The following is a 25,245-nucleotide window of genomic DNA, read 5'->3' as shown; positions in this document are numbered from 1 at the left end:
CCCCAGCAAATTTTAAGGTGCAGGAGCCTCGGGAGGGTTTTGTTGTTGTTAATCACTGGTTTTAAAAAAAAAAAAAAAAATCTTTGGGAGGATGACTCTTTTGCAGGAGTCGTCTGCCCTGAAAGCAGAAATACCCCTAAGGAGCTAGCGACGGCGGCGCTGGATCCCACCAAAACAGAACTGCCTGATGTGGCATGTGCTTCTCTCTCTTTGCAGTTCCTTCTGGGCCTGTGTGGACTAGGAGCACAGCGCGGCGCCTGACCGGCAGGAGGGGAAAAGCGGAGACTCCTTCAGGTTTCCAAAGAGGTCCAAGCGGACTGCATTAGTAAGTAAATACTCTGTGCCTGGTTTCCGTTCCTATGTTCTCCTGCTCCTCCAAACCTTTTATTAGCATGTTCACACATGCACCCGTATGCACACACACACATATCTCTCTCTATATATATTTACATCTACGTGTGTGTGTGTTTATATTTCTGCTTTTAAGTTACTACACTTTTCTCGTCAGAGTGGAAGTTGACTATAGTAACTTGAACTGTTTTCAGTGGGAAAAGTGCATAAAATGGCTTGCCCTTCTTTTATGAGAAAAGAAAATTGCAGGTGAATACTTGTGTAAAGAAACTGAGTGTGTTAAGTATCGTGTAATGTCTACCTTAATCCGAGTATAGGTATGTGGTAGATTACAGGCAAAATCCAAACAAAGAGATATTCCCTCAGGAGGGATCTGCAGCACAGTGTGACCTGCTAAGTAATGCCAGGTGACAGGGCATTCAGTTTAATGTAAAATGTCCATGGATTATAGATACTAAGAGTGTTTTGTCTGCATTCAATTGTAAGCATTTTTAGTCCACATTTTTGAAGTTGTTAGATTTTTCATGAAGTTTTATATGTACAAAATGTTTGTATATTTTTTCCTCTAATGGGGATGACAGTTCCAGACAACAGCTATGCTTTCTAAGTGCTCAATGGGACATATTCAAAAGTGCTTATGGTACTTTTTTATGTAGGTGCAAAAGATGTAGGGGAAATAAAAAGATAAACTCGTTAAAGAGGACTTGAGGAACAGTAGAATTGAGGTTTGCTGGCAGAGCTGTAGAGCTGACAAAAGGTACAAAGATCAAATAAAGGTATGTCATGAAGAGTCTGACGTTTAGCGCTAAATATATCTGCATCTCGGGGGGAGAACTTTTGCAGACACTATTTCTTTTGGGACAGTGGACCCATTGTCGAGATTTGCGGCATCTCTGATAGAGGAAACAGCTAGTACTAGTAGTTGAGGGTTAACTGTTTCTTAGGTAAAGGGGAGAAATATGGATGAAAAATATGTCAATGAAAATATTTGCGCATGTTTGCTAATATCTAAGTAAAACCTTTGTGTTATGTCAGGAGAAATATAGTTGAGTCAGGTATTTTGATTGTACTGGAAGGAATCAATAGCATTTCAGCATTTTTTCTTTATTCCTGCCAAATGGACTTGGATTTAAATTCTTCATGTGTTGTTGTATCTGTTGTAGAGGCAATATGGATTTGAATAAAATAAACTTACTTTTTTACAAGTTCTTGATAAACTTGAGTTATTTTACAGTACAAATTGAGAATAATAAATGGGTACTGTAAATAAACTATACAACTCAAATCTCTTCTGTATTGTGTTTTTACTGTTCACCTTATCGGAATGAACTTGTGTCATTAGAAGCCGTTAAACATGCTTTTACAAGTGCATTTTATTAAGCATCTCAATGTGAAATTAATGTTCATTTTCAGTTGTAATTCAAAATCAATCACAACTAATCAATGTTGCCAGGAGTGAAAGTTTATTAGGGTCAAATTAAATGCTTTTCTTTCTGACGTAAAGAAATTAGTTTATGTCACAACAATAAAGGTAATTAGACAAAATTTATTTAGGAAATTAATGTGACAAGCAGGAAAGGCAAAATCTGCAGAAGGATAACATTCAGAGTTGTTTTCAGGTGTTCATAATCTTAAAGCTGGGAATAATTGCAAAGCATAGGCTACAAGTTCTGAGGTAGTGAATCAGGGTGACTTTCATATTGCATCACAGTACTCTTTGGGTACTTGACCGTAACATTTATGACAGAAAAAATACCCAATGAACTTGTGGACTTGAAATAAAATGATAACACATCTCTGGCTTAGTAAGGAATCCTACTGTTACTGCTTTAGTACTACGAATTTATCTTTTGGTTAAAAACAAACCTTTTTTTTTTTTTTTTTTTTTTAGGTAATATTTGACATGGCTCATTGCTGTCTTGTAGTACCTGCAGGCAGAGCATTAAAATAATATACCTAGATAATTTGCAGTTTTTTCCAGTCCTATGTTCCTAATTAAATGAAAAGCATATGCTGGCAGGCATTGATTATTGTTTTTTCCTCAGGAAATGAATAACCAGCCACATGCTGATAAAATAATAAGTCAGGGAAAAAAACCCAACAATGTATTCCGAATTTTTTTTTTGTTTAAAAAAAAACTTTTTTTTTTTTTTTTTTTGATAGGTAATATTTGACATGGCTCATTGCTGTCTTGTAGTACCTGCAGGCAGAGCATTAAAATAATATACCTAGATAATTTGCATAACCTGTTTTGAGACTGCATACAGAGAAGTTTATTAGGTTAAGCTTTCTCTTCTGCTAGGTGGTCCCAAAAGTGCAGCATGCAGTGTTGAATGTCTAACAAAGTGTCTATTTTTACAATAAAAGAAAAAAAGAATAAAATATACTTGACTAATCAGATTTGAGCTACATTTTGTAGTATAGATTCAGTCATAGAACACTTAACAATTTAGTAGTTTGATGCACACTGTTCATTATTTGTCTCTTGGATTTTCTTTAAATCTAGTGTATATCCTAGCAATACTTCAGTGTCTGTTTGAAAAATGACTTGACACATAGTCTACTTTTGCTGTAATTACTGTTTGCTACTGTGGGAAATGACCTGAGTCAGATCCTGGCAATTAAATTTGATACATACTATATTTGATCATATATGTATGTATAATCTTGATCGTAATTGTTGATATAGGAAAACGTCAAATCAGGTCAATCTAATTCAGAAGAAACAACAGAGAAGTTGACCTCTTACTGTAAAGATATAAAGTTGGTAGAATAAAATTGCATGTGTCAGCAGTAATGTGTTTTATTATGCAATTGTTCTTGTTATTCAGATCAGATAACAGTACGATGAAATATATAAGCAGTCTGCAGGGAAAAAATGATTAATTCCTCTAATGTGTGCTTACTGTAGGAATTCTTACTAATAAAATCGTACATACCTGCATTAGTTTGCAGTAGATTAAGTCAAATAGCATGGTCAATATTAATATTAAACACTTAGTGTACCAATATACTATCAAACTTTGTGGTCATAAACTGTGATGGGAAAATTTTGACAGACTGTTCATTCTTTTTTATATATGGCGTTATTGAATAAACTGACAGTACACAAACAAACATGATGCTTGACAGCACAAACTATTTTGAAATGGTAAAAAAAAATAGGATAAATATTATATAGTACTTAGCTTAGTTTGTGTGTCTGATTTTAACAATTTATACAGCATTGATAACTTTTATGTGTAAGGAGGCTAATTCTACAGGTTCCAAGTACAATAGCAAGTTGAAGAAACTAATATATCATTGGCTAAATTGGGAAACGGGGTAATTGAGCATTTTGGGAAAGGTTACTGATACTTTTCATCAGTCCAAAGCTCGTTAAGTGTGAAAACAGATTGGTACCTGAGTCCCATGTATTTAGAATGACCTTAATTGATCTAGTATCACTTCTAAGACCTTGTAAGCACAAATGTTCTTGGCAGCAAATATATATTTAACAGCGGCATTTATGCAGATGATTTGTAATTTAGGGTGTGATTTTTTGCTCTCTGTACTTAAGGAAAGTAGGTTTTTTCCTTCTTTAGTAGCTACAGGGATTCTAGGGAAACCAACTAGGGAGAAGGAAATTCTTAGGGCATTCTTTAAAAAATAAAAAAGGTGACAGGAATATCTCTGATTCATAAGTATTTGGGCTGTAGAATGCCTGTTTATGTGGCTTTGGATTTTTTTGCTGTACATGTATTATAAGGTCATTAGTACCAGAAATTTCTTAAAGAGATTTTGTTATCCCTTCTTCTAGACTTTACACCTTGCAGTTTTGCATTTACAATCCTAAGAGAAACTCTGATAAAGTTAACACGGGGTTTTATGTCACAGTGATAACGGAATGATGACAATACGATCATGCAGTATTGACAAAGAGGGTATTTGGTTTATAATTTTTTGGACATATTTGATTGTGATGAAAAATGTTTTGTAGCAAACACGGATTTAAAATTCCAATAGGAAATAAGCAGTAGGCATGGATGAATTAATTCTCAAACAAGAATTAAATGTACTTAATAATAAAGACTAAGAGAAGGAAATGTATACACAAGATTAGGCAAAAAGAATGTGTAATGGAAGGGTTTTTTAGCATTCTTAATGCTATTAGATGCTGTCTGATTTTCAATTTATCTATTCTAGTGGCTTCTTTAATAAGATTCAGTATGAAACAATAACAGAAAAGCTAGCAATAAACAGAAAATTGCAGAGAAATTGCTACTTTTATGGACAATACGAGGATTGAATTACGCATCTATTTTCATTTGTTGTCAATAGTTGCAGAAACGGTCCTATTTCTCTTGTATTTCTGTTCTATTAATATGCTTTATTACTCAAACTTATTGTGCAGGAAATCTCATTTTTTACATTCTGTATTTCCCTGTCAACTTTGTAAGTACTTCTAAAAAGTAGTTGCTCAATGAAGAGTATGGAATCTGGTTTATAAAATCAATTTTATGTAACTTCTTTCAGCAGTACTGTAAAATTTATCAAGATATTAATATGTTTTAAATTTGTGCTGAATACAGGCATGCCTTAAAATGCCTTTAAAGCTGGTTGAAATACTTTTACACTTTCCAGATTACGCACTTACATTGTGCTGAAATGTAAAATTAAGGGTTTAGAGATGCATTTGGAGGAAGAGTTTTCTTGATGTGTATGTTTGCAATAAGAAGAAGGTTCTGAATAGTCCGATATTTTACCTAGAATGCTGTGTGGAATTTGTTCCAGCCGTAAGCAGCCTGAGCTCATGTACTTACCAGTTAAAAAAAGATAAGAATTCCCCAGTATGTTTCAGGATGTCTTTTAAAAAGGTAAGGTGGACATTTTGGTGCATATGGTATATTCTGCTCTGTAAACAATGGCCTTCAAGAAATTAGTCTTTCTCCAAGCTGCTGCTCTTCTTTTAGTTTTAGATTAGCTAGCTGATTTGCAAAGCATGTGTAACCCTGCCTAGCAGTGAAGTGTTAAATGCTTATGCTTTCTGTTCACAGTGGAAAGATGGGCTGAGGAAACTGTCTCAGCAAGGGTGATTGCCAAGTCTATAAACAAGAGGGCTCATGGTTGAATGGGATGTGGGACTATTTAACTGTCCTAGTTATTACTGAAACTGGTAAGGTAAACTCATATTTCCAGAGTGCTCAAGAAACCTGCCAGTTGATAAGCTTCTCACAGGTGACAGAGCAATTGCTTTATCATGATTGATTTCAGGTGAGCAACCTGAATAAAGGTCCTCTGGTGGCAGCAGGCTGGAAGTGTACACCAGCCAGTCTTAAGAGCTGTAATTCCTAAGGTTACTGCAGCAGAAGTAACTGCATAAGAACAATTGTATCATCTACTCTTGTCAGGAAGTAAAGTAAATTTTTAGGCTCTCATGCAGCAGTTTAACAGTCAATGTGGGAGTATGTCAGGCAAAGTATCTTCACTGTAGCTTAGATGCATTCTGTCTCTCCCCTATGCTATTAAAATGTTTCCTTCCTTGTGGTGCAAGACATACAGTATCAGCAGGCCCTATTCTACGCAGGACAATATCTAAAAGCAGTTCATATTCACTTCTGTATTCTCCTCAGTCTCCTTGCTTTTTTAGCCAAAAAATGGCTTTCTTCAGTCTTTAGCAAAAAAGTAATCCTCCACATTGTAACTACATCTAACATATCATATTTATTTAAAGTCTAAAGACTTTTATTTATTTTTTTTTTCACAAACAGGAGTTAAATAAGAACATTCACAGTACAATTTTTAAATCCAACTGAAAGACTTAATTTCAACCTTAAAGTCTGGGTTAAGTCTGAAATCTTAAGAAAGTTTAAGTTTAGTCTGAAAGACTTCATTTCAATCTTAAAGTCTGTTCAGCTTCTGATGAAGTACAGCGTAATTCCAACACCTGCACATAAGTATAAGGTAGAGCAATGATGTAACTTACTTGAGTGGTTACAGAATTCCTGGCAGTAACAAAAGATAGACCAAAATGATGTCTGAATTGCTGTCCCTTTGGGTAGAAGGACATAAGGATATCCATCACATCAATTTGAAAATGACAGAAGAAATCCTACAGGATAGTGCAATGACTCAATCTTGAAAAATTGTCTTTGACATTGAAAGCATGTGCTTTAATGTAGCGTTAGGCACAGTTTAATAGCAACATCAGTTCTCAATGGAAGGGGTTCAAAGAGGAGAATCCATATGAGCCATCCATGTCTGCATGAGTTGCTTTCCTTTTCTTACTGCAACCATGACATTGCCAGATGGCATCCTCAGACTTCTTCAGAGAGCCGGAAAACCATAAGGAGTGCTGTCTTCATCAGAAATCATAATAGTAACATGAAATTACAGTTGATACTTTTCTTCATCTAGGTTTTTTGTAAGGAAGTCTGTGTTTCTTTGGCTGTTAATCGTTGTGGGTTTTGATCATAACAGAAAAATGTTATCATGCTCATGCATTAGTAGTATGAACCAGCTCCTTAACTGACAATGTGGATAGGATATTAGAATTCATACCCTAAGAAGTCAGACTTGAAACCTGTTTTGAGACCTGTAGAATTCATGTAGTGGGAGGAATGCACTAGGAGAGGGTTGATCAACATTAAGTCATTATTACTGATATATCCTACATATTCTGCTAGAAGTATTTGAGGAATATACAAACATTTCTTTTAAGAGGAAATACAGTTAACTTTTTTAATACTTCTGGATAAAAATAAAAATTAGTTACAATACAAATAATGTATTATACAAATACAATACAAATAATGTATTGCACATAACCTATAATATGATTTGTGTGCCTACTGTTCACAGAGATATTCCTAATGAAAATTTGTATTAACCATTGGTATTCTTTCACAAACGAAGTCTGCCCAGCAAAGCGTGACATTATTTTCCAATTTGATATTAGTAGATTTGGGCTGGCCTTAATAACATACTAACTGTAGCACTTAAAAAAAAATTAAAAAAAAGGAACTGATGCATTAATATAGTGATAACCTGTGTTCTTCTTTGGATAATTTAGCCACTTCTTCAGTTCTAAGCACAATTATTCTGTTAAGGTGTCCGTGCTAATGGCTTTTTCATACAATTTACGTCCTAATCTTTCTCCCCTCTGTGAACCCAATTGTCCTGTGACAATTCTATGAAGCTAAGATCAGTTAGTGAGGTTGGAGATTCTTTTGTCAAATGCCTCAGCTAGGAAGTGTACAATGGGCTTCAAAGCTTCAAGAGCAGCCAAAAGGTATGTAGGTCACCACACCTGGGTAATCTGATGCTGCTAATCATGGTCCCTATATCTATGATATCTTCTGCAAAATTAATTTATTAAGTGAGAATTGGGTCAGTAGCATACAACAGGTATTATTTGGAAGAACTGAGAATTAATTAGAAAGTGGGGTCAAATTGTTTTATTCTGCATTTTTAGAACAAAGTGCAATGGGCTTTTTGTACCATTATCTGTTTTTGATTTTCAATTCTAATGGAAGTATGAGAAAAGATGCGAAGTAATGCAAAAGTTGTTAGCTACAGGAGGCTATTGGGTGCAATAACGTGGTCAATAAGTGTTTTCTTTTCTGTGCAAGGTGTAATCAAAAGTATTCTGTAATGGAATAATTTCCTGAGCAGCTTTCATATAGGTTGTGGTGCTCTGCCAACCTATTCAGAATACTTGATTCCTCCTATTTTAAAATCTCTTTCCCTTGAGAAGCCCCCATAAGTTCTTTATTTTCTGTTCTAAGATTATTAGGGAAAAAAGATTTTTGTATTTGTCACAATAGTAATAAGCTGTGTTGGAGCACCTGTTTTTCCTCATTAGCTGTAGGTATTCAGAGGTTTCTATAGGTCTGGAAATGAAGTCCCTGGATGGGACTTGGATGGAATTATCATATTCTAGATAGGATCATAAATTATAAAATATCCAAATGTATTTTGGATCTGGATGATCTTTTTCTTTTTTTAATCAGTGTGGAGGCCAGCCTTTCCCACCTTTCCCTAACTTCCCATTTTTCATAGCCTTCCTCTGCAGAATGCTGGAACATCGTTAAAATGTCTGTTTATTTTGAAATTAGCTCATAAACTCAGATTTCTGTTCCTTCTCACTGATCCTGAGGATAGTGACCCTTTCTCCTTGTGTAAGAACTCACTTTTAAGTAGAATGATGTCCTTAACTTCCTTACTTTGTTTTTCCTAGAACTCATAAAAATAAGAAAGAGAGCACTCCAGCTTACGTAAATATCAGCTGTTTCCTAATGCAGGGTGCAAGATGAAGAAATAACTGACAGTGTTCTGCTGGAGTTATGGACTTAATAAAGTAGACACTAATGAATGTTGGGGTAAGTTAGGTGTATTGATATCTTTGGGCAACACTCAAATGCAGTTATACAGATTGCATCTTTTTCTCCCTGCCCCTCTCCTCTGACAGATGTTGGTTGACTTGAGAACTTGATGGGGAGGGAGAAGGAAGTCCATGAATATTCTTATCTGTTCAGTGTTCTGTTAATTTTATTAATCATCAGTGCTGAACAAATTATAGAAGGGATGGATTGTGACAGTTATTTCAATATTTCTTGATTATTTAAATAAGGTTTTGTTAAAGAAAAATGCAATGTGTGTTCCATTGTATATTTAAAAAAAGGAATTCTTAGAAGATACAGGAAATAAGGAGAAAGGAAAAGAAAGTGAGCGTAGAAAATGGGTAAGTAATAGGAATGGAAGAAACTCACAGCAATGAAGGGAGTCCCATTATTCAGGTCTCTGGTGCAGTGTCAAGTCAGATGACACATTCTTTAATCTCTGGGCATGAGATTTAATTGCCTAACCATAAGTGGTTCATGGCTTTTTAGATGCCCTGAGGTGTCTGCTCAGCCCCAGGCTACTGTTATCTTGTACTGTATCTGCCAGTCCCATACAGGTATTTCAGAAGAACATACGCAATTGCATACTTGTCTGTGTTTTGGATTATGAGTTGTGCATGGCTGTATTCCAGTGTTATATCTAGACCTTTTCCCTTTCCTCCTTGCCTTTCCCAAAGGCAAGTATTTTTTCATGTTATGCTAATTATATCTGAAGCTAACAGAGAGAGCTCCCTTAATCAACACTTGTGTTTAACTATCAGCATAATTAGATTAATTATATTTTGGAGACATCCTAGAAATCCTATCATGCATGTATGCATCTGTGTTTCGTGGAAGTGACGTCATCCTTGTCTTCATATTCTGAAACAATCTTATCTGTTGTTTTTTATTTATTTTGTTTTAATTTTTTTTGCATTTCATAGATGGTACAAAAGATTGATGGAACCCAAAAGCTTGTGCTACTAACTATACACAGTCCACAAAACCCACTTGTGTGCTTTCCTGCTCTGATACTGTGCTGGTGCCTTTGAGACAAGGCACAAGGGCGCTGCAAAAGTGATGAACTGTGTAATATCACACTGCTTTTTTCTTATTTGCTCCTTTGGTAGGTCATCTTTTTCTGTTTTTTGGAAAGGAAAGATGGACCTAGGGATCTGTGTAATATGCTGAGGTGAGGTGTGTTTTCTGTTTTTGTGTTATTGACATCTTGACCATTATGCAACCAGTAAAGATCACTGGCAGTAATATTTTCTTCTGAGGTCAGGGCTATTGATTCTGGCGTATAAGCAGAACTGATATGATAATTTTTGTTGTAATAATTCTATTTGGATTTAACTTTTAACATCACGTGTTTTGGACAAAAAGTTTGAGATACATGAATATGCATTTATGGAACTTATTTGGATATTATGTTCTTTAAATGACTGTTGCAAAAGACATTTTAAGTTTTCTACTTGGTAAGGGGTATCGGGAAAAACATGCATAAGAGACTGCTCTTACGGATGGAGTTGCTGTCTGTAACCATTTTAGCAATGTCAGGAGAGAACTAAGATTGGGAAGCTACCTGGCAGAAGAACAATCTCAGTGACTTTTTTGTGGTAGTAACTTTCCTGTTTATTTGTAGCACCTAAATCATATTAACTAAAAATGCAGTGAGGTGGATTGAGTCCCGATTGTGTGAAAGAACCAGAGAGTTCTAATTAATGGAGCAGGGTCAAGTTGGAGGCCTGTGACCAGTGGTGTCCCTCAGGGGTCAATACGCGGCCCAGTCTTGTTCAACATATTCATAAATGACCTGGACGAGGGGACAGAGTGTATTCTCTCAGCAAGTTTGCTGATGATACCAAATTAGGAGGGGTGGCTGACACCCCAGAGGGCTGTGCTGCCATCCAGTGCGACCTGAACAGGCTGGAGAGCTGGGCAGTGAAGAACCTAATGAGGTTCAACAAGGACAAATGTAGGGTCCCTGCACCTGGGGAGGAAGAACCCCAGGCACCAATACAGGTTAGGGATGGATCTTCTGGGAAGCACTACTGAGGAAAAGGATCGGGGAGTCCTGGTAGATAGCACACTTTCCATGCACCAGCAATGGGCTCTTGTTGCCAAGAGGGCCAACGGAATCCTGGGCTGCATAGGCAAGAGTGTGGCCAGCAGGTCGAGGGAGGTCATTCTCCCCCTCTACTCTGCATAGGTGAGGCCACAACTGGAATACTGCATCCAGTTCTGCGCCCCCCAGTTCAAGAGGGACAGGGAACTACTGGAGAGAGTCCAGCGTAGGGCAACAAAGATGATCAAGGGATTGGAGCACCTCCCTTATGAGGAAAGGCTCAAGGAGCTGGGACTCTTTAGCCTGGACAAGCAAAGACTGAGGGGAGACCTTATTTACGTTTATAAGTATCTAAAGGGTGAGTTGAAGGATGTTGGAGACAGACTCTTTTCAGTGGTTTCCAGCGATAGGACAAGGGGCAACGGGCTCAAGCTGGAACATAGAAAGTTCCATTCAAATATGAGAAAAAACTTCTTTACGGTGAGGGTGACAGAGCCCTGGAACAGGCTGCCCAGGGAGGTCATGGAGTCCCGTTCTGTGGAGATCTTCAAGACCCGCCTGGATGCAGTCCTGAGTAACGTGCTCTAGGCAATCCTGCTTTAGCAGGGGAGTTGGACCAGATGATCTCTAGAGGACACTTCCAACTCTGACAATTCCGTGATTCCATGAAAAATGCAATTGTTAGAATCAGTTCTCATGTAAGCAGACATGGTAATTTCCAAAGAGTTGTTATGTGATAATGGCTAAAATAATGTTAACAGTGATCTGAGGTTATTTCACCAAGGTTTCTTTGCGCAGCAAGGATTGTGTTACTGGTTGCAGCTTGAGTTCTGCTTCTTGTTTTCTGTTATAATGCAGTGGCTTTTTGGAGGTTTTTTTGGGAGGTGAGGGGGACCGGGGGTGTTGGTACATGCGTGGGAACATCTAGCGGTTGTATTGTCTCATCATGTCTGTTGTATTCATTTTGAATTGTTAAATGGACATTTTAAGTTATTATAAAGTAAAGCATCAACTTCATCTTCTCCTTATTCAACACTTTCTGTTAGTACCTTTGAATTTGTCAGGGAGAAATAACAATAATTCATGGTAGTACTATTCAAGCCATGGTAGTGGCTTGAATACCATCTATACACTTTCTTAAAGTAGGAAATGGTATAGTTGTGAAAACCATTATTGTACTGGGAAGTTATTTCTTAATAATGTTATCTTACAATATGGCATTCTGCTGCTGATTTAAAAAAGCTAAAGGTCTGAGTTAGTTAATACGCGTGCACTTGGACAGAAGATTTTTAACTTTTGCTTATGACAGCAGAGGATAAATTGAGGAGAGAAACCAGCACCACTGTACTGCTTGTGTACTGTTTGGCTTATGATTAGGACAGATGCGTACATTCCCTCTGCACTAAAGAAGAATTTTCTATGGAAAAAAATAAGGTTGATCACATAAGTCCATCCCTTTCTGCTGTCTGTATTTACATGATGAAAGCTACAGAAGCTTCTTTAGTGGTCAGGAACAAGAAGTCAGAGAAACTAGAGTGGATTTAAAAACCTGCATTGGTTTCTCCTTCAATGCATCAGCAGCTGTATTTTGGGGAGAAGCCTGTGCCCTGTTCCATGCTGATGGCTCCAGTGAAGTGAAATGCCTCAAGAGTCTGTGCTGAGAACATAGGTTAAAAATACCTCTTTCCTGCAGAAATTTTAAAATAGGATGACCGTTTGACTAAAGCTCTCTGTAACTAGTTGGATAAAAGGAAGCATATCTTGGTGAGAATTTGTGAAGGCTATCTTGTTCAGCTTGTTTATCTTGCCTTCAGTCAAAGTTGGTAATGAGGTGGCAAGCAGCTAAGAGAGTTTGCCTTCCTTGAACTTTGAGAGGAGCAAACCGATTGAAGAATTAAGTGTGTGTGTCTGCTATTTTTTTAGTAGTATATATTTAAAGTGAATATAACTCTTTTTCTCTCTATATGTATACACAGAAATGGCTTTCATATTTTTTTCCCACTGGTAAAACACATTACTGTTGTAATACGTAAGTAGAAAAAGACAACATAGAAGCATAATTTGATTTTTATCCAGTGAAGCCCTGTAGGAATGAGAACTGGTAAAATCTGAAAACAAAGTGTTTAAATACTTTTATAGATGTCTCTTCCTTGTTACAGAGAAAAAAAAATAAAATCAAGTGTGACAGGTGTGTTCAGACACTGGTGGAACAGTAACTGAAGTGTTAATTGGATTATAATTCCCTGAACATCTCTCTTAATCCTTATATCCCTCTACTTGCCTGCAGAGGAACTACTCTGTATTTTAAGTTGTAAATAAGAAATCAGGAATAGTAGGGAGGACCAGATAGAGCAGTTTTATGAAGCAAAGACAGACACTGGAGGAGAGTGTGGGACTACTACGCTGTTATACTTCTTCTATCAAGTATCAGTCTCTGCATTCCATCAGTAAAGATTTCACAAGGAAGGCAGTGGACAAGAACCTGAAGGAAAGGGATTTTTGCTTCCACCCTGGAATCAGAAATCAGGTCTTTGTCTCATACTTTTTACTAGCTAGTTCCAGCTGTCTTCCTGTCCCCCACTTCCCTTCCCCTCCTCTTCCTCATCCCCCGCCTGAGCCCTTAAGAATTTTGCGATACATTTTAAACTCCAGCTTGCTTATAAATATATAAAATTAACATGGGCAGTATGTCTCAGTAGCTGCAGAAAAATCTTATTCCCAAAACTACATTGAAAAAGGAAGTTATTGTAATACACACTGTGAGTAAATTCATGGAGAAACAGAATAATTTTCTGTAACATATTAAATTGGAGTGTTAATTCAACTATGTATCATTGTTAGAATAACTCTTGTAAAGCAAGATATAATTGTCCTTGCTACTCATCTCATGATGGTGTTTGAAAACAACATTCTCATCATTAGAGTGTTAGAATTCATGAAAATACAGAGGAAAACCTTCATAATTCCAGTGATGCATATTGCAAACTAAAACTAATCAAGCCTTTACAGTATTATTTTAAGTACTAATTGCTCATTTAATTTTTATATTCTCATGGTGATCTATAGTTATTTTTTGTTTGGAGAAGCCTATAACATGATTCTTTATATATGCTTCGCAGGAAAGACTGACATGTAGCACACTCCTCTTCCCTCTGCCACTATGTGATTATTGGAAAGATTTCAAAAAGTGGTAATTAAAACGTGCACACTAGAAACACATACATAATTATTAAATATAGCATTGTGAACTAATTAATTTCACTGTGTTATATTAATCATATAGTTGCAGTGACAAGCACAGATGATACATAAAATTAGAAGAGCCAGCAGTAATCAGGTCATAAGCTACTATTGTAGATGCAGATATGAATCTTACATGATAATAGCCCACATGTTAATCATAGGACACCTGGAACCAGCTGGCATTAATACGTTGCTAGCAAGAATACTTTCTCATGTGCTTCTTTTGTACAAGTTCATCATCAGCTAGACAGCATAAGTAGCTAATCAAAGTTTACATAGTTGAACGAGGGTTTCCTCTTCACAGGAGTATATGGTGCATGTATTAAGTCTGTAAACAGAAACAACAAAACATACTACTTACTGCAGAAACAGCCATTCAAAACGTTTTAAAAATAAAAGCAGTAATTTTTTTATACTCCTTGAAGATGACAGTATGGTTATAGTCGTGTTATAATTTGCAGACTGTTTCGTTTTCTGGCAGCATCTCAGATTACTCTAAATCCTGTTGCCTGGCTCACTAATATAGACTTAGTTATTTGACTATGTTTCTCAAGAAGGCTTTTCTTGTTAATGTAGTTACTTAAGCAAAAGTATGCAGAAGTTTACTGTAGATACATACTCTTGCAGTAGCTTACAAAATTATGTGAAGTTCTATATTTGACTGAAGTGACAGACAGACAGTATCATAGAATTGTCTAGATGGAAGGGACCCTTAAGATCATCTAGTCCAACCATCAACCTAACTTTGATTAAAAACCATCACTAAACCAAGCACTATGTCAACCCATCTTTTAAATACCTCCAGGGATGGTGCCTGGGCAGCCCATTCCAATGCTTAATAACCCTTTCAGTGTAAAAGTTTTTCCTAATGTCCAATCTGAACCTCCCCTGGCACACCTTGAGGCTATTCCCTCTTGTCCTATCGCCTGTGACTTGGGAGAAGAGGCTGACCCCCATGTCTCTACAACCTCCTTTCAGGTAGTTGTAGAGAGTGATAAGGTCTCCCCTCAGTCTACTTTTCTCCAGGCTGAACGACCCTAGCTCCCTCAGCCTCTCCTCATAAGACTTATTCTCCAGACCCCTCACCAGCTTCATTGCCCTTCTCTGGACCTGGTCCAGCACCTCAATGCCTTTTTCGTGGTAAAAGGCCCAAAACTGGACACAGTACTCAAGGTGGAGCCTCACCAGTTCCGAGTACAGAGGGACAATCGCCTCCTGAGTCCTACTTACCATGCTGTTCCTGATACAGGCCAGGATGCTGTTGACCTTCTTGGCAATCTAGACACACCGCTGGCTGATGTTCAGCCAACTGCCAACCAACACCCCCAGGTCCTTTTCTGCCAGACAGCTCTCCAGCCACTCTTCCCCAATCTTGTAGCGCTGCAGGGGGTTGTTGTGACCCAAGTGCAGGACCTGGCACTTGACCTTGTTGAACCTCATCCCACTGGCCTTGGCCTATCAATCCAGCCTGTCCAGATCCCTTTGCAAAGCCTTTTTACCCTCCAGCAGATCAACATTCCCACCTAACTTGGTGTCATCTGCACTGGAGAGTGCACTCAATCCCTTTGTCCAATCATTGATAAAGACGTTACAGAGGACTGGCCCCAGTACTGAGCCCCGGGGAACACCACTCGTGACTGGCTGCCAACTGGATTTAACTCCATTCACCACCAACCCCTGGGCCCGGCGCTCCAGCCAGTTTTTAACCCAGCAGAGAGTACTCCTGTCCAAGCCACGAGCATCCAGTTTCTCCAGGAGGATACTGTGGGAGACTGCACCAAAGGCGTTACTGAAGTCCAGGTATACAACATCCACAGCCTTCCCCTCATCCACCAAGCGGGCCACTTTGTGATCTCCTTTGAAGGAGATCATGTTTATCAAGCAGGACCTGACTCTCAAGAACCTGTGCTGGCCTTGCCTGATCACCTGGGTGTCCTTCACGTGCTGTGTAATGGTACTCCATGACCTTTCCAGGCACCAAGTCAGACTGACAGGCCTCTAGTTCCGTGGATCATCCTGATGGCCCTTCTTGTGGATAGGCATCACATTTACTAGACGCCAGTCAGCTGGGACCTCCCCAGTTTGCCAGGACTCCTGGTAAATGATGGAAAGTAGCTCAGTGAGCACTTCTGCCAGCTCCTTCTGTACCCTTGGGTAGATCCCATGTGGCACCATAGACTTGTTTATATCTAGGTGTTGGAGCAGGTCCCTCACCACCTCCCTTTCGATTATGGGGCCTTCGTTCTTCTCCCCGCCCCCTGTCTGCTAGCTCAGGGGTCTGGGTACCCAGGGAACAATCTACTATACTACTAAAGACATAAGCAAAGAAGGCATTAAGTACCTCAGCCTTCTCATCGTCTGTCACTATGTTACCTCCTTCATCCAATAGAGGGTGGAGATTCTCCTGAGTCCTCCTCTTGTTGCTAATATATTTATAGAAATTCTTTTTATTATTCTTAACATCCAAGGCCAGATTAAGTTCTAGTTGGGCTTTGGCCTTTCTAGTCTTTTCCCTACGTAAACTTACAGCACCTTTTTAATCTTTCTGAGTGGCCTGCTCCTTTTCCAAAGGTCATAAACTCTCCTTTCTTCCCTGAGTTGTGACAATATCTCTCTGTTCAGCCAGGCTGGTCTTCTCCTCCGACAGCTCGCTTTACTGCGCACAGGGACAGCCTGGGAAGAGGCTGTATAAAGAAGCTTCCACATATTCTGTCCTCACTGCAATTTGGGTATTATTATTTTGGTACTACAAATAGCGGCGCATGAGAATATCTGAACTGGAAGTAATAGGGAAGAGTCACAATAATAATTAAACAAGCAGTGAACATTGGAACAGGCTGCCAAGGGAAGAGGTGGAATTATCGTCCCTGGAGGTATTTTGAAACATGGGTAGACATAGTGCTTAGGTACATGGTTTAGGGATGGTTTTGGCAGTGTTGGGTTGATGGTTGGACTCAATGATCTTAAAGGTCCCTTTCAACTTAGACAATTTTATGATTCTGTAATAACAAATACCTACATGGGTTCTTTTAGGTTTCGTTCTTTATCCAATCCATTTACTCTGTATGGGTAGAAGCAGGAGAGAATATATAGAAGGGAAAATCTGATCCATTTAAATGAGAAAATGTGATTGCGAAACCATACAAATTTTGTATAAGTATAATCAAAATATGTATCAGAAACTGCTTATTGGGGAAGGAGTTAGATTCCAGAGGTACTGTTAGGTACATTAAATCGTTCCCTTCAACATCCAAAACCACGAAGGAGAATTAACAGAAAATGATAGAAGCTACTACTGAAGGGGAATAAAGTCCTCCTTGGATATGCTGTCTCATCAACTCAATTTTAGGGTGTCCATAAAAGAGGATAACCTTAATTATGGAAATTTCTACTAAAACATCATAACGTTTGAATAGGATAACAGTTCCTCCTACAAACTTAATTTAAGTGATAAGTAGCTGGCTTAATAATGGGCCCTGTAGTCTCAATTTCCTGCCGAGAAATCCAACTTGAGGTAAAAAGTGAATTTTTTTTCTGGTAGCCTGGTGGGTGGGGGTAGGCCAGTTTTTGCACCTCCTGGATCTAAGTCATAAAGCACACTAGCCACTCTTCAAATATAGAAACTATGAAATCAGCATGATCTAAGGAGCCCTTGGGCTTTCTACTCAGCAGAAATGAATACTAAATCCCAGGTCCTGCTAACGAAAAGCCTTCAATGATTCTGCATTATAATTAGAATCTTAGAGACATGCTGGAATAATGATTAGGGAGATGGAGAAATTACATTTTGTTGGTTGGGGTTTTTTGTTGGTTTGTGTTTGTGTTTTTTTTTCTCCTGTCAAAATATGCCAAATGTTGTTAATTGCTATTTATTTTAACTGAAATGTTTATTCTTTACTTATGAATGAATTCTTTCTACATGGTAGTAAGCCATGTAACAGCAATTCAGTTGGTTTGCAATTCAATTTAAGATCCAGATTCTCTCTATAGGCTTCTTGTCATTCCTTTAGTACACCAAAACATGTCATAGACTTGTAGAAGTGAGGCTAACTATTCAAGAAAGGTGTCACTTCTATAGTAAGACTCTAAAAAGAACTCTTTGCTCTTCTTTGTCTAGATTGTTATGACTATGAAGTCTTCAAATTGCTTAAGACACCTTTGTAATAAAGCACGAAGGTTCTACTTCCAAGCTCATTTAATTCTGGAGCAAAATTTCCTGTTGACTTCAGTGAAGGTTACATAGAACTCAGAACAACACCTTAAAAGACAAAAACTGTATTTGTGCTTTTTCCAAATAAGGTGATGTTTAGCTTTTTTTTTTTTTTTTGAAATGAAGTCCCTGGATGGGACTTGGATGGAATTATCATATTCTAGATAGGATCATAAATTATAAAATATCCAAATGTATTTTGGATCTGGATGATCTTTTTCTTTTTTTTATCGGTGTGGAGGCCAGCCTTTCCCACCTTTCCCTAACTTCCCATTTTTCATAGCCTTCCTCTGCAGAATGCTGGAACATCGTTAAAATGTCTGTTTATTTTGAAATTAGCTCATAAACTCAGATTTCTGTTCCTTCTCACTGATCCTGAGGATAGTGACCCTTTCTCCTTGTGTAAGAACTCACTTTTAAGTAGAATGATGTCCTTAACTTCCTTACTTTGTTTTTCCTAGAACTCATAAAAATAAGAAAGAGAGCACTCCAGCTTACGTAAATATCAGCTGTTTCCTAATGCAGGGTGCAAGATGAAGAAATAACTGACAGTGTTCTGCTGGAGTTATGGACTTAATAAAGTAGACACTAATGAATGTTGGGGTAAGTTAGGTGTATTGATATCTTTGGGCAACACTCAAATGCAGTTATACAGATTGCATCTTTTTCTCCCTGCCCCTCTCCTCTGACAGATGTTGGTTGACTTGAGAACTTGATGGGGAGGGAGAAGGAAGTCCATGAATATTCTTATCTGTTCAGTGTTCTGTTAATTTTATTAATCATCAGTGCTGAACAAATTACAGAAGGGATGGATTGTGACAGTTATTTCAATATTTCTTGATTATTTAAATAAGGTTTTGTTAAAGAAAAATGCAATGTGTGTTCCATTGTATATTTAAAAAAAGGAATTCTTAGAAGATACAGGAAATAAGGAGAAAGGAAAAGAAAGTGAGCGTAGAAAATGGGTAAGTAATAGGAATGGAAGAAACTCACAGCAATGAAGGGAGTCCCATTATTCAGGTCTCTGGTGCAGTGTCAAGTCAGATGACACATTCTTTAATCTCTGGGCATGAGATTTAATTGCCTAACCATAAGTGGTTCATGGCTTTTTAGATGCCCTGAGGTGTCTGCTCAGCCCCAGGCTACTGTTATCTTGTACTGTATCTGCCAGTCCCATACAGGTATTTCAGAAGAACATACGCAATTGCATACTTGTCTGTGTTTTGGATTATGAGTTGTGCATGGCTGTATTCCAGTGTTATATCTAGACCTTTTCCCTTTCCTCCTTGCCTTTCCCAAAGGCAAGTATTTTTTCATGTTATGCTAATTATATCTGAAGCTAACAGAGAGAGCTCCCTTAATCAACACTTGTGTTTAACTATCAGCATAATTAGATTAATTATATTTTGGAGACATCCTAGAAATCCTATCATGCATGTATGCATCTGTGTTTCGTGGAAGTGACGTCATCCTTGTCTTCATATTCTGAAACAATCTTATCTGTTGTTTTTTATTTATTTTGTTTTAATTTTTTTTGCATTTCATAGATGGTACAAAAGATTGATGGAACCCAAAAGCTTGTGCTACTAACTATACACAGTCCACAAAACCCACTTGTGTGCTTTCCTGCTCTGATACTGTGCTGGTGCCTTTGAGACAAGGCACAAGGGCGCTGCAAAAGTGATGAACTGTGTAATATCACACTGCTTTTTTCTTATTTGCTCCTTTGGTAGGTCATCTTTTTCTGTTTTTTGGAAAGGAAAGATGGACCTAGGGATCTGTGTAATATGCTGAGGTGAGGTGTGTTTTCTGTTTTTGTGTTATTGACATCTTGACCATTATGCAACCAGTAAAGATCACTGGCAGTAATATTTTCTTCTGAGGTCAGGGCTATTGATTCTGGCGTATAAGCAGAACTGATATGATAATTTTTGTTGTAATAATTCTATTTGGATTTAACTTTTAACATCACGTGTTTTGGACAAAAAGTTTGAGATACATGAATATGCATTTATGGAACTTATTTGGATATTATGTTCTTTAAATGACTGTTGCAAAAGACATTTTAAGTTTTCTACTTGGTAAGGGGTATCGGGAAAAACATGCATAAGAGACTGCTCTTACGGATGGAGTTGCTGTCTGTAACCATTTTAGCAATGTCAGGAGAGAACTAAGATTGGGAAGCTACCTGGCAGAAGAACAATCTCAGTGACTTTTTTGTGGTAGTAACTTTCCTGTTTATTTGTAGCACCTAAATCATATTAACTAAAAATGCAGTGAGGTGGATTGAGTCCCGATTGTGTGAAAGAACCAGAGAGTTCTAATTAATGGAGCAGGGTCAAGTTGGAGGCCTGTGACCAGTGGTGTCCCTCAGGGGTCAATACGCGGCCCAGTCTTGTTCAACATATTCATAAATGACCTGGACGAGGGGACAGAGTGTATTCTCTCAGCAAGTTTGCTGATGATACCAAATTAGGAGGGGTGGCTGACACCCCAGAGGGCTGTGCTGCCATCCAGTGCGACCTGAACAGGCTGGAGAGCTGGGCAGTGAAGAACCTAATGAGGTTCAACAAGGACAAATGTAGGGTCCCTGCACCTGGGGAGGAAGAACCCCAGGCACCAATACAGGTTAGGGATGGATCTTCTGGGAAGCACTACTGAGGAAAAGGATCGGGGAGTCCTGGTAGATAGCACACTTTCCATGCACCAGCAATGGGCTCTTGTTGCCAAGAGGGCCAACGGAATCCTGGGCTGCATAGGCAAGAGTGTGGCCAGCAGGTCGAGGGAGGTCATTCTCCCCCTCTACTCTGCATAGGTGAGGCCACAACTGGAATACTGCATCCAGTTCTGCGCCCCCCAGTTCAAGAGGGACAGGGAACTACTGGAGAGAGTCCAGCGTAGGGCAACAAAGATGATCAAGGGATTGGAGCACCTCCCTTATGAGGAAAGGCTCAAGGAGCTGGGACTCTTTAGCCTGGACAAGCAAAGACTGAGGGGAGACCTTATTTACGTTTATAAGTATCTAAAGGGTGAGTTGAAGGATGTTGGAGACAGACTCTTTTCAGTGGTTTCCAGCGATAGGACAAGGGGCAACGGGCTCAAGCTGGAACATAGAAAGTTCCATTCAAATATGAGAAAAAACTTCTTTACGGTGAGGGTGACAGAGCCCTGGAACAGGCTGCCCAGGGAGGTCATGGAGTCCCGTTCTGTGGAGATCTTCAAGACCCGCCTGGATGCAGTCCTGAGTAACGTGCTCTAGGCAATCCTGCTTTAGCAGGGGAGTTGGACCAGATGATCTCTAGAGGACACTTCCAACTCTGACAATTCCGTGATTCCATGAAAAATGCAATTGTTAGAATCAGTTCTCATGTAAGCAGACATGGTAATTTCCAAAGAGTTGTTATGTGATAATGGCTAAAATAATGTTAACAGTGATCTGAGGTTATTTCACCAAGGTTTCTTTGCGCAGCAAGGATTGTGTTACTGGTTGCAGCTTGAGTTCTGCTTCTTGTTTTCTGTTATAATGCAGTGGTTTTTTGGAGGTTTTTTTGGGAGGTGAGGGGGACCGGGGGTGTTGGTACATGCGTGGGAACATCTAGCGGTTGTATTGTCTCATCATGTCTGTTGTATTCATTTTGAATTGTTAAATGGACATTTTAAGTTATTATAAAGTAAAGCATCAACTTCATCTTCTCCTTATTCAACACTTTCTGTTAGTACCTTTGAATTTGTCAGGGAGAAATAACAATAATTCATGGTAGTACTATTCAAGCCATGGTAGTGGCTTGAATACCATCTATACACTTTCTTAAAGTAGGAAATGGTATAGTTGTGAAAACCATTATTGTACTGGGAAGTTATTTCTTAATAATGTTATCTTACAATATGGCATTCTGCTGCTGATTTAAAAAAGCTAAAGGTCTGAGTTAGTTAATACGCGTGCACTTGGACAGAAGATTTTTAACTTTTGCTTATGACAGCAGAGGATAAATTGAGGAGAGAAACCAGCACCACTGTACTGCTTGTGTACTGTTTGGCTTATGATTAGGACAGATGCGTACATTCCCTCTGCACTAAAGAAGAATTTTCTATGGAAAAAAATAAGGTTGATCACATAAGTCCATCCCTTTCTGCTGTCTGTATTTACATGATGAAAGCTACAGAAGCTTCTTTAGTGGTCAGGAACAAGAAGTCAGAGAAACTAGAGTGGATTTAAAAACCTGCATTGGTTTCTCCTTCAATGCATCAGCAGCTGTATTTTGGGGAGAAGCCTGTGCCCTGTTCCATGCTGATGGCTCCAGTGAAGTGAAATGCCTCAAGAGTCTGTGCTGAGAACATAGGTTAAAAATACCTCTTTCCTGCAGAAATTTTAAAATAGGATGACCGTTTGACTAAAGCTCTCTGTAACTAGTTGGATAAAAGGAAGCATATCTTGGTGAGAATTTGTGAAGGCTATCTTGTTCAGCTTGTTTATCTTGCCTTCAGTCAAAGTTGGTAATGAGGTGGCAAGCAGCTAAGAGAGTTTGCCTTCCTTGAACTTTGAGAGGAGCAAACCGATTGAAGAATTAAGTGTGTGTGTCTGCTATTTTTTTAGTAGTATATATTTAAAGTGAATGTAACTCTTTTTCTCTCTATATGTATACACAGAAATGGCTTTCATATTTTTTTCCCACTGGTAAAACACATTACTGTTGTAATACGTAAGTAGAAAAAGACAACATAGAAGCATAATTTGATTTTTATCCAGTGAAGCCCTGTAGGAATGAGAACTGGTAAAATCTGAAAACAAAGTGTTTAAATACTTTTATAGATGTCTCTTCCTTGTTACAGAGAAAAAAAAATAAAATCAAGTGTGACAGGTGTGTTCAGACACTGGTGGAACAGTAACTGAAGTGTTAATTGGATTATAATTCCCTGAACATCTCTCTTAATCCTTATATCCCTCTACTTGCCTGCAGAGGAACTACTCTGTATTTTAAGTTGTAAATAAGAAATCAGGAATAGTAGGGAGGACCAGATAGAGCAGTTTTATGAAGCAAAGACAGACACTGGAGGAGAGTGTGGGACTACTACGCTGTTATACTTCTTCTATCAAGTATCAGTCTCTGCATTCCATCAGTAAAGATTTCACAAGGAAGGCAGTGGACAAGAACCTGAAGGAAAGGGATTTTTGCTTCCACCCTGGAATCAGAAATCAGGTCTTTGTCTCATACTTTTTACTAGCTAGTTCCAGCTGTCTTCCTGTCCCCCACTTCCCTTCCCCTCCTCTTCCTCATCCCCCGCCTGAGCCCTTAAGAATTTTGCGATACATTTTAAACTCCAGCTTGCTTATAAATATATAAAATTAACATGGGCAGTATGTCTCAGTAGCTGCAGAAAAATCTTATTCCCAAAACTACATTGAAAAAGGAAGTTATTGTAATACACACTGTGAGTAAATTCATGGAGAAACAGAATAATTTTCTGTAACATATTAAATTGGAGTGTTAATTCAACTATGTATCATTGTTAGAATAACTCTTGTAAAGCAAGATATAATTGTCCTTGCTACTCATCTCATGATGGTGTTTGAAAACAACATTCTCATCATTAGAGTGTTAGAATTCATGAAAATACAGAGGAAAACCTTCATAATTCCAGTGATGCATATTGCAAACTAAAACTAATCAAGCCTTTACAGTATTATTTTAAGTACTAATTGCTCATTTAATTTTTATATTCTCATGGTGATCTATAGTTATTTTTTGTTTGGAGAAGCCTATAACATGATTCTTTATATATGCTTCGCAGGAAAGACTGACATGTAGCACACTCCTCTTCCCTCTGCCACTATGTGATTATTGGAAAGATTTCAAAAAGTGGTAATTAAAACGTGCACACTAGAAACACATACATAATTATTAAATATAGCATTGTGAACTAATTAATTTCACTGTGTTATATTAATCATATAGTTGCAGTGACAAGCACAGATGATACATAAAATTAGAAGAGCCAGCAGTAATCAGGTCATAAGCTACTATTGTAGATGCAGATATGAATCTTACATGATAATAGCCCACATGTTAATCATAGGACACCTGGAACCAGCTGGCATTAATACGTTGCTAGCAAGAATACTTTCTCATGTGCTTCTTTTGTACAAGTTCATCATCAGCTAGACAGCATACGTAGCTAATCAAAGTTTACATAGTTGAACGAGGGTTTCCTCTTCACAGGAGTATATGGTGCATGTATTAAGTCTGTAAACAGAAACAACAAAACATACTACTTACTGCAGAAACAGCCATTCAAAACGTTTTAAAAATAAAAGCAGTAATTTTTTTATACTCCTTGAAGATGACAGTATGGTTATAGTCGTGTTATAATTTGCAGACTGTTTCGTTTTCTGGCAGCATCTCAGATTACTCTAAATCCTGTTGCCTGGCTCACTAATATAGACTTAGTTATTTGACTATGTTTCTCAAGAAGGCTTTTCTTGTTAATGTAGTTACTTAAGCAAAAGTATGCAGAAGTTTACTGTAGATACATACTCTTGCAGTAGCTTACAAAATTATGTGAAGTTCTATATTTGACTGAAGTGACAGACAGACAGTATCATAGAATTGTCTAGATGGAAGGGACCCTTAAGATCATCTAGTCCAACCATCAACCTAACTTTGATTAAAAACCATCACTAAACCAAGCACTATGTCAACCCGTCTTTTAAATACCTCCAGGGATGGTGCCTGGGCAGCCCATTCCAATGCTTAATAACCCTTTCAGTGTAAAAGTTTTTCCTAATGTCCAATCTGAACCTCCCCTGGCACACCTTGAGGCTATTCCCTCTTGTCCTATCGCCTGTGACTTGGGAGAAGAGGCTGACCCCCATGTCTCTACAACCTCCTTTCAGGTAGTTGTAGAGAGTGATAAGGTCTCCCCTCAGTCTACTTTTCTCCAGGCTGAACGACCCTAGCTCCCTCAGCCTCTCCTCATAAGACTTATTCTCCAGACCCCTCACCAGCTTCATTGCC

The 25,245-nt window shown here is 38.2% G+C and overlaps 1 protein-coding gene across 1 annotated transcript in view; it reads left to right on the top strand.

Annotated features, from left to right (window-relative positions):
• PTPRD (protein tyrosine phosphatase, receptor type, D) overlaps nt 1–25,245 on the top strand; it is a 1,328,567-nt gene that overhangs the window by 1,647 nt on the left and 1,301,675 nt on the right. The window contains exon 2 of the mRNA XM_014953943.1: nt 217–325. The gene's annotated coding sequence lies outside the window, so the exon portion shown is untranslated. The remainder of the gene's footprint in view (nt 1–216; nt 326–25,245) is intronic.

This window comes from Calidris pugnax, unplaced genomic scaffold (genome assembly GCF_001431845.1).
Source record: "Calidris pugnax isolate Ruff unplaced genomic scaffold, ASM143184v1 scaffold178, whole genome shotgun sequence".
In the NCBI taxonomy this organism is placed as follows: Eukaryota; Metazoa; Chordata; class Aves; order Charadriiformes; family Scolopacidae; genus Calidris; species Calidris pugnax.
The sequence above is the reverse complement of the archived record's forward strand: the minus strand, read 5'-3'. Positions and strand labels throughout refer to the sequence as shown.